Genomic DNA, 11025 nt, shown 5'->3' on the forward strand with positions numbered 1-11025 from the left:
TCATGAGGCAATACAAGCAGTCAGATATTGAACAGATTTTATTGGCTGCTATGTGTGTATTATCACTCTCCTGTATCTTTGACATAAATGTCATTAAATAATGGAATTTCACCATTTTAGGGGCACGGCTACTTGGCCTTCAGTTGGGCATATTTGGTGGGGGCACCAAGGCCAAAGTTAACTATACAGTAGTAGGCTATAAAATGATCAAAGTTGTATTTAGCCTATTCACAGCAGTAGACCTGCATCACTGTAGCCTATGAAACATTACAAAAACATGAAACATGGCACATTACATAGAACTGTAAATCATCTGATCATCTAATATTTAGATATCTAGGATATATTTAACATTTATTTTATATTTGGCCTGTTATGAAATCATGTATTGAACAATTTAAGCTCAGTTTTAAGTTTTTAGTGTTGTTGTTATGCTAGCTAGTGCTGCCGCTTAGCATGTAGCTACAGGCTGTGCATGTCATTACAATGTTGCTCCGGAAATGCCCCCAGAAGTAATTGAAACTTCACAACTTTATTGTCCACTCAAGGCCAGAAAATAAACAGTGACATAATTTATTATGGCACGTTGCCGCATCGATGCTGAATCGTGCACGCATTGCAATGCATCGCCGAATCGATTTTTGTTGACACCACTAATGATTACAGTCACCCTGAAATGTAACTTAAGAAATGACAAAAGGTCATTATAAAACTTATAAGTTTAAATATAAGTTTTAAGCTACTGCCCATCGGCAAACAAACACCAGACAGTGATCAGGAGTCAACTCCAAACTGGAGCTGGATGCTATTCTACCCGACTGAGCAGGAACTTGTTACAGAGTGGACATCCTACGTGGGTCACCAAGAATTTCACATCCTTTCTCATAACCAAGATTTGCCATGTATGCAGTGAGTATATGGCGTAGCACAAGATCCTGGGCCCTATGCATAGGCAGTCCTGATGGGCCCCTTATAATAAATATAATCAAATATATTCCAGACTTTTCAAGGGCCCTTCCTCCCCTTGGGGCCCTAGTAATCAGTACTGGTTTTAGCCCCAGTCAGACGCCCCTGAGTATATGAACAGCTAACTGTTCATTTCGGCCTTAAGGTTAATGACAGTTACACAAACAGATCACAAACAACCATCAGATTAATTTAATGACATTTGCTCCCTCAAAATTACACACTTGAGCTCCACAACTGGTCAATTTAACTAAAATAGTTGTGAAGTCACCATGGCAACCTGCCAGAACACTGTCCGCTCCTGTTAGCCACCAAATATCTGGTATAACATGAGCACCCTCTGATGAAAGCTGAATATGGGCTACTGAATCAATAACAATACCAGTTGAATACTATATTATTACATTATTACACACAGTTTTATACATAGTTTTACTGCATAATATTACACTTCTGTTTCTGACGTGGTGAAGCAGCAGTATCATCAATGGTTGGCCCAAGATCTAACCCCAAAGCTGCCATAGCGAGCCAGCGTCAGTTTGGACAACAACGGCTGATAATTACCAGTGACTTTACTTCACTTTTGCAGCATACAGGCACCTTATGCAATGTTGTAGAGAGAGGAAACAAGACAGGCCAAAGCATACAGGCACCTTATGCAATGTTGTAGAGAGAGGAAACAAGACAGGCCAAAGCATCAGGCACCTTATGCAATGTTGTAGAGAGAGGAAACAAGACAGGCCAAAGCATCAGGCACCTTATGCAATGTTGTAGAGAGAGGAAACAAGACAGGCCAAAGCATCAGGCACCTTATGCAATGTTGTAGAGAGAGGAAACAAGACAGGCCAAAGCATCAGACACCTTATGCAATGTTGTAGAGAGAGGAAACAAGACAGGCCAAAGCATCAGGCACCTTATGCAATGTTGTAGAGAGAGGAAACAAGACAGGCCAAAGCATCAGGCACCTTATGCAATGTTGTAGAGAGAGGAAACAAGACAGGCCAAAGCATCAGGCACCTTATGCAATGTTGTAGAGAGAGGAAACAAGACAGGCCAAAGCATCAGGCACCTTATGCAATGTTGTAGAGAGAGGAAACAAGACAGGCCAAAGCATCAGGCACCTTATGCAATGTTGTAGAGAGAGGAAACAAGACAGGCCAAAGCATCAGACACCTTATGCAATGTTGTAGAGAGAGGAAACAAGACAGGCCAAAGCATCAGGCACCTTATGCAATGTTGTAGAGAGAGGAAACAAGACAGGCCAAAGCATCAGGCACCTTATGCAATGTTGTAGAGAGAGGAAACAAGACAGGCCAAAGCATCAGACACCTTATGCAATGTTGTAGAGAGAGGAAACAAGACAGGCCAAAGCATCAGACACCTTATGCAATGTTGTAGAGAGAGGAAACAAGACAGGCCAAAGCATCAGGCACCTTATGCAATGTTGTAGAGAGAGGAAACAAGACAGGCCAAAGCATCAGGCACCTTATGCAATGTTGTAGAGAGAGGAAACAAGACAGGCCAAAGCATCAGACACCTTATGCAATGTTGTAGAGAGAGGAAACAAGACAGGCCAAAGCATCAGGCACCTTATGCAATGTTGTAGAGAGAGGAAACAAGACAGGCCAAAGCATCAGACAAAAAGATGGACGGCAGACCTGCAGACACGAAATTCACACAGTTGAAGGAGGAAAGTAACTTGCATGGAGGAGCTGCATAGTGTCCAGAAGTGTGCCTGACATAAATAAGCTCTTTGGTGAGCAGTGTAAAAGACCAGACAGGTAATGTGTGTGTGTGTGTGTGTGTAACTAACTGATTCATGATAGGACCATTGGGTCACTGGGTTGCACAGCCCTTCAAATGTCTTGTTTTAACACCAACCCAACTACCCAGATGATGTCTGCTCCAGCTCCCAGACCTCAGCTTCACTGTGCACATCACTGATCAGAGTACTAAGATCCACGCAGAAAAGAATGCTGGGATACTGTTGCCCTTGCAGTGAGGGCCTTTTGGTATCCAGTCCAATCAGGGCCTTGGGGCGGGGGGGCCTGTTAAGTTAAGTACTCTATTTGTCCTCGAAGGAAATGTGTTCTCTGCATTTCACCACTCCAGAGGCAGTACACACACACACACACACACACACACACACACACACATATAGACACACACTAGGATCTGTGAGCTCCAGAACACATTAGGAGCTCAGCACACACACACATGTGGAGTAGTGGGCAGCCCTCGATCCAGCACCGGCAGGTATGCAGCAGGGATTTCCCCATGAACAACTGGAGAGTGAGAGGCTGGCAGTAGTGGAGTGGTTATCAGGTGAATTCTTGGTCAGCTGGTAATGTTTTGAGGCCAGGCTGATTACTGTGAGCTTAAAAAGGGCATGATATTGCTATCTGCATAAGTTCTTTGCTGCGGCCTACAGCGCGTGGGGAAGGGGCAGCTGGAGCTCTGTGTCTGTGTCCCGTGCGTGTGGCACGCGATCATCAACGCGCCATGCTTGTCATGCGCCTCCTGACATATGTGACTGCGCGCCAATGATGCACGTCTTCAACGCGTGTAAATGAGCACGGAGGAGTATGTCATTTCCTTCACTCAACATACGGTCCTGCGTTGACGCAGTGCGTGTATGTCCAGAGGGCCTTCCTACAGGTCGTAGCGAGAGACTTCTCTCTGTGGTGGGAAAAGCGGTACTGAAACGCACATCCAACAATACTGAAACGCACATCCAACAATACTGAAACGCACATCCAACAATACTGAAACGCACATCCAACAATACTGAAAGTAAAAATCAAAAAAAGAATGTCAGATGCTACCAGAAACTTTCATCCATAGATCCATAGATTTTTTGACAGGCATTTTAAAATCCTGACAAACCACAGGAAGGACCTGCTGCTCCGACACTTGGTCCAACTCACACATACTACATGCACAAACACAGACACAACACAACACAACAATTTTTGGGCAGCCGTGGCCCACTGGTTAGCACTCTGTACTTGTAACCGGAGGGTTGCCGGTTTGAGCCCCAACCAGTGGGCCGCGGCTGAAGTGCCCTTGAGCAAGGCACCTAACCCCTCACTGCTCCCCGAGCGCCGCCGTTGTAGCAGGCAGCTCACTGCGCCGGGATTAGTGTGTGCTTCACCTCACTGTGTGTTCACTGTGTGCTGTTTGTGTTTCACTAATTCACCGATTGGGTTAAATGCAGAGACCAAATTTCCCTCATGGGATCAAACAAGTATACTTATACAACACAACACAACACACATGCATGCACTCACGCACGCAGGCATGCTTGCACACAGGCACGCACGCACACACACAGTGGCCAGATCCTTGGTCAAACTCGCACAAACACAGACACAACACACACACACAGTGGCCAGATCCTTGGTCTAACTCACACATACTACATGCAGTACAGAGAGCAGGGGAGTCCAAGCTCTAGCTTCAGGAAGCTCTCTCAGACTCGTCTCTTCTGAACTCACCTACCATTCTACAGCTCCCCGAACACTCGGAACACTGTCCAGCGGGTACAGCACAGCAACGGCACTTCTGTGCTCTGAAACAAGCAAGATTGCACACAGCATAGTCAGAGTTCAATAGTGGTGAATTTTGATGGCAGTGTGCTGTGACAACTACTAGGCTATTTATTTTGCCCTAGAACCCAGCGGCTAACGCAGTGCAAATCACTTCACACTGAAAGGGACTTCACACCTACACTTCTGTACGGTGCACTTCTTCTGTCTACGCTCTGTGTCATGTGGATCGTTGTAAGTAGTAGGCTACTTAGTGTTTACTCTCAGCAGGTGTCTCGACTTAATGATGCTTGATTGTTGTCCTACACTGTAAGTCACTTTGGATAAAAGCGTCTGCCAAATGAAGAAATGTTTAAGTAGCACAACATAGGAATTTCCCCTTTCATATATTTTCAACATGCTGGGTAGGGTAGCAAAATTAGTCTACAACTGACTAAACAGGCATTTCCTACCCGCAAGAACATCAGGCGTTCCGGAACCACATTGGCTCATTCTCCTTATTGTAAGTGTGACATCACAATGAGCTTGATGCAGTTATTTTAAGGTAAAAGAACAACAGGGTATTGCTGTAATTATGCTTGATTGTTGTTCAACACTATAAATCGCCAAATTAATAAATGTCAGTGTAAGTGTACATACACACTGACACACTGGTTTCAAATATTCAGCTGTCTGTGGAAAAAAAATCAGACACTGACATGATTGGCCACTGCGAGCATCAGACACTGACATAATTGGCCACTGTGAGTATGACACACTGACATGATTGGCCCCTACAAGTATGACACACTGATATGATTGACCCCTGTGAGTATCAAACACTGATATGATTGGCCCCTACGAGTTGAGACACTGACATGATTCCCTACAGTCCTGCAGGTGTCCAGAAATGATCCGAGGGGAAGCGTGAATAATTTCTTAGTCTGATCAGATTCACACTGAAGAGTGAACATGCCTCTTCCAGGCTTTGTACTGTATGGGACCTGGCACAGCAGGATTATATGGTGGCATCCTATACAGCAGGATTATATGGTGGCACCCTAATCAGAAGGATTATATGGTGGCACCCTATACAGCAGGATTATATGGTGGCACCCTAATCAGCAGGATTATATGGTGGCACCCTAATCAGAAGGATTACTGTATATGGTGGCACCCTAATCAGCAGGATTATATGGTGGCACCCTATACAGCAGGATTATATGGTGGCACCCTAATCAGAAGGATTACTGTATATGGTGGCACCCTAATCAGCAGGATTATATGGTGGCACCCTATACAGCAGGATTATATGGTGGCACCCTAATCAGCAGGATTATATGGTGGCACCCTATACAGCAGGATTATATGGTGGCACCCTATACAGCAGGATTATATGGTGGCACCCTAATCAGCAGGATTATATGGTGGCACCCTATACAGCAACATAATACAGCAACATAATATGGTGGCACCCTATGCAGCAACATAATATGGTGGCACCCTATGCAGCAACATAATATGGTGGCACCCTATGCAGCAACATAATATGGTGGCACCCTATGCAGCAACATTATGGAGCCACTATTTCACTACGGTGGAACCCTATGCAGCAACATTATGGAGCCACTATTTCACTACGGTGGCACCCTATGCAGCAACATTATGGAGCCACTATTTCACTATGGTGGCACCCTATGCAGCGGAACCCTATACGGTGGAACCCTATACAGCGGAACCCTATACGGCGGAACCCTATACGGTGGAACCCTATACGGTGGAACCCTATACAGCGGAACCCTATACGGTGGAACCCTATACGGTGGAACCCTATACAGCGGAACCCTATACGGTGGAACCCTATACGGTGGAACACCATCACACCATCTCTATCTTTACATTCAGTGGCCTTTGTCTTCAGCTGGTTTGGCTATATGACACTATATGCACTATATGCACTATATGCACTATATGACACTATATGCACTACATGCACTATATGCACTATATGACACTATATGCACTACATGCACTATATGCACTATATGACACTACATGCACTACATGCACTACATGCACTACATGCACTACATGCACTATATGCACTACATGCACTACATGCACTATATGCACTATATGACACTATATGACACTATATGCACTATATGCACTATATGACACTATATGACACTATATGCACTATATGCACTATATGCACTACATGCACTATATGCACTATATGCACTATATACACTATATGCACTATATGCACTATATGCACTATATACACTATATGCACTATATGCACTATATACACTATATGCACTATATGCACTCAAATCCTCCATAGGAGTTCAAGTCATATTTCCCACACCATATCCTTTATGCAGATAGCATAGCTGAGAGTGACAGGAAGCAAATGGGAGAGAGAGAGAGAGAGAGAGAGAGAGAGAGAGAGAGAGAGAGAGAGAGAGAGAGAGAGAGAGAGAGAGAGAGAGAGATGATTGGAAAATGACTGGTTGGAATCGGACTCTGGGTTCCAGTCGACACTGGGACCGGTACATGGCCAGGCCGGGCAGCTGCAGCTCCCCCCTCAACATCACTATTCCAACAGCACTGGGCCTAACCCCAGCCAGCAACACAGTGGGCCTAACCCCAGCCAGCAACAGGACAGAGCCTAACCCCAGCCAGCAACAGGACAGGGCCTAACCCCAGCCAGCAACACAGTGGGCCTAACCCAAGCCAGCAACACAGTGGGCCTAACCCAAGCCAGCAACACAGTGGGCCTAACCCCAGCCAGCAACAGCACTGGGCCTAACCCCAGCCAGCAACAGCACTGGGCCTAACCCCAGCCAGCAACACAGTGGGCCTAACCCCAGCCAGCAACAGCACTGGGCCTAACCCCAGCCAGCAACACAGTGGGCCTAACCCCAGCCAGCAACAGCACAGTGGGCCTAACCCCAGCCAGCAACAGCACAGTGGGCCTAACCCCAGCCAGCAACAGCACTGGGTCTTTGTGAGAGTTCGCTCTTATGGTTTGACTGACTGGGGCACCATGTTTGGAAACCAGAGCCAGTCATTTAACCCAGGGCTGGTTGGGGGGCACAGATACGTTCGGGAATTGAAGCCGAGGGACAGTGGGTTCTCTGGGACAGACTGGGCCACATCTATCTACACCAGGCCTATGCCCATGGTGTGCATGCACGCCCAACATATCTACAACAGGCCTATGCCCATGGTGTGCATGCACGCCCAACATTAGGCCTATGCCCATGGTGTGCATGCACGCCCAACATATCTACACCAGGTCCAGGTCCTGGAGACAACACTGATGGAATTAAACATTTTGTGCATTCAGTTGATAAAGAACATGTTTATCTTGCTCTCAATCAGTTGTTAAAAAATCCATCTTTCTCTCACACACACACACACACAGACACACACACATACACACAAAAGAAACTGTGTGAAAGTTTGTAAGTTTAAATTTAGTCTCACTCAGACTGAGAGGGGGTGCATGGCTTTCTCAAGGTTATCAGTTCAGTTTCACAATACAAACCAGACAGCATATGTGCTTTGGATACTTTCTGCTGAGAATATGCCCTACTTCATTCCCTTTCCATGTTCACCGACTGTATGTTTACATGTCTTTGACAAGATTGCAATATATATGTATTGTATCTCTTTCGAGAGAAAGAGGGGGAGAGAGAGAAAGACAAGTCCAGACAAATCCCGCCCAGCCTTTTTGACCCCGCCCTTTACAGCTCGTCTCAGGTGACGTAACCCTTTTCCAAATATAGCATGTTGCTGATGCACAGGCAGCCTGTGCAGTGGCAGAGGCAGCTGTCACTCAGCTGACGTCATGGGGTTTGGTGTTATTATTGTAAACAGCCTGCCAAGCTTTCCACGAGCCGAGGCTAAGCACTCCTTTGTTCACGCGCAGAAGAGATCAACAACAAAAGACATAAGACACACGCAGCTTCTCTTCCCTTCTCCTCCATACCAGAAAATAACCAAACAAAAATTAACTAGGTTGTTTTGCTGAAAGCTAAAACTTGTGCGTTCATTCAGAGTTTGGGCATGTCGATTGTTCACTCAGCACCGTCTCATACAACTCAACCGGCAACTCGACTCTTCGCTCAGACTTGCAGCAAACCATCACATTTCACACTTTTAGCTAGACGGGATAAATATCAGATTACTTTACTTAACTTGTCATTTTACCGAGGCCACCTGATTACTATGCCATATTGTTAAGAATCCTAGATTACCCCATAAGATCTTTCAACTGAACAGTCGGCAAAACAAAAACAACACTGTGACACTGGCTTCACCGTGAATGCATATACTATGTTAATAGTGTCCCAGTCAGACACGGACCTCTTGAAATGCTTGGTGAGAAATAATTCAAATGCTTCCTTTAATTGTTAGGCGTAGACACAAAAGAATCTGTGAATTGAACAGAGACATGTTTCATGACATGTTCGAAGAACTGCACCCCCAAACAGGTCGAACACAAACTCTGCTGTTTACAATCAAGGCATTTGCGTTGACGCTGTTTGATGCGGAAGACTAGCCAACCCATGTTTATCGCACACACAATCAGGGCATCCCCGATAAATTACCTTTAAAGAAATCGGTATGATCACTTACCTAGGTGAAATACTCCGTCTATTAAAACAGACAGAGTAAAAACACAATGGTTGAAGTCCCAAACCAACACGGACATTGCCCCCCCCTTACTGTTGTTACAACAGTCGCTGTTGAGGAAGTTCTCTTTTTGTTCCAGTATTTATACGTAGCTAGCTACAATGTTGCGCGCACAGGAGGCGGAGCGGTGCACTGCCACTTCACGAGAGAAATACAAAACGACCGAGCGCGCGACCTCGCACGGGCTACACGGGACAAAACAACTTTAAACATCCAATTATAAAGACCAGAAACCAATCAGACATAACACACCGCCACGGTCAACCGATTATTACTATCAACATCTGTTTTCCAAGGAATGGGAATCGTCCGAGCGGGATGCGCGCATCGCGTAGCCGATTGGGACCCGGTAGACTATGGAAACGCCACGGCACTTCCACTCTGACGAGCACTTATAACTCATTGTGTGTATAGAAACATAGCCAGTGTGGTCATGAATTAAGCAGTTCTCATGTCCGCTTTCTAAATTCGACTACAGCTGTACGAAGAACAGGCACAAAGGGGCGCGAGGTCTTGTTAGAGAATATTGGTTGTGTCGAGCCTTGAGGTTTTGTGGTTACAGTGGAGTTGCATCAGGAAGTTGTTATCACAGGTCTGCTCAAACAGTCCATCTCCAGTCACCGTTTTAAGCATCAGCCTTGCGGAATGAAACACTTCACGATGTGTTTCTCATTTTTAGTTTTGTGACACTAACGGCAATCTATGCGCAATGCTGTGTTGTCTGTTATTCGCTTCTTAACTACGTCCTCCTCACTTGCCCAGCGGAGTGTAAAGACTTATTTTCGTATTCTCCGTTCGTTTCTCTAAACTCAACTGTCCGCCAAACCGATTTGTGATGCGTTCAAGTTTGTAATTCAGACATCAACGGGAAAGTTCCATTAAGAAGTACATTCGAAGGGAAATGCCTGTTTAGGCTATTGATCCGCGAGAATGGACTCGTTATACCGATGATTATGACATTCCTCATATTGTAGTGTAAATGTCTCAACAACCAATAACTAGTTTATGTACGAAACCTCAATTACGCCTGAACAGAAGTCGAGCCTTAATGAACTTCGCGTGTGTGCCATGACGGAGACACAAAAAATAGCCCAAATAGATTAACTTTTCTATCTGCTTCTTCGGCAGACAGTTGGTGATGGTCATTTCGTAGGCTATAACGAATAAGCATTGGTGTCTAATCTGGTTTGGCGCATGGAGCTCTTTTTTTTCAAAGCGCACCATCCGCTTCAGAAAGAGAGCCACCCTCTGTTCACGCCGACAAATTTGGACATGGCGGTGTGCTTTAGCTAATGGAATAAAGTGATGACTAAAATAAATGAATTACCGTCAGCCAGCGGTGCAGCTGTGTCGCTAAACTTAGATCCCATTTAAATGCTGAGAACATCAACTTTGAAGCAATAAAATTGCCTGCACACATACACACCCATACTCTCTCTCTCTCTCTCTTTCTGTGTGTGTGTGTGTGTGTGTGTGTGTGTGTGTGTGAGAGAGAGAGAGAGAGAGAGAGAGAGAGAGAGAGAGAGAGAGAGAGTTTCTTAAATAGAGTTATTCTGTCTTACTTGCCCTGTGGGTGAAACATAACCTGTAAATCCTTGGTCAGTAAAGTGAAGAAATCTTAATTAGTCCAAATAGAATCTGACTATGGAACCCATCTGACCCTGTTGTGATCCATTTAAAGTTGACTATACCATGATGGCAGCACCATTTAGTTCACCAGTGGGCCTATTAATGAAACAGAATATTCAACAGTGAATAATACAATTTCCAAATATGCTTCACAGTTCACATGGCCTATGATGTCACCTAATTTGAGCAGTAC

At 45.2% G+C, this 11025-nt stretch overlaps 1 long non-coding RNA gene across 3 annotated transcripts; it reads right to left on the reverse strand.

The window, feature by feature from the left end:
• Window positions 1–1088: 1088 nt before the first annotated feature.
• Window positions 1089–9316, reverse strand: LOC121694879. Of its 3 annotated transcripts, XR_006025928.1 has the most exons (4): window positions 9147–9316; window positions 4468–4537; window positions 1620–3645; window positions 1089–1566 (listed from the first exon to the last, which is right to left on the reverse strand). It is a non-coding gene; the product is annotated as an uncharacterized LOC121694879 (long non-coding RNA). The 3 variants fall into 3 exon arrangements; XR_006025926.1 differs by having other exon boundaries at window positions 1089–3645; XR_006025927.1 differs by having other exon boundaries at window positions 1089–3645; window positions 4464–4537.
• Between the last annotated feature and the right edge of the window lie 1709 nt (window positions 9317–11025).

This window comes from Alosa sapidissima, chromosome 2 (genome assembly GCF_018492685.1).
Source record: "Alosa sapidissima isolate fAloSap1 chromosome 2, fAloSap1.pri, whole genome shotgun sequence".
In the NCBI taxonomy this organism is placed as follows: Eukaryota; Metazoa; Chordata; class Actinopteri; order Clupeiformes; family Clupeidae; genus Alosa; species Alosa sapidissima.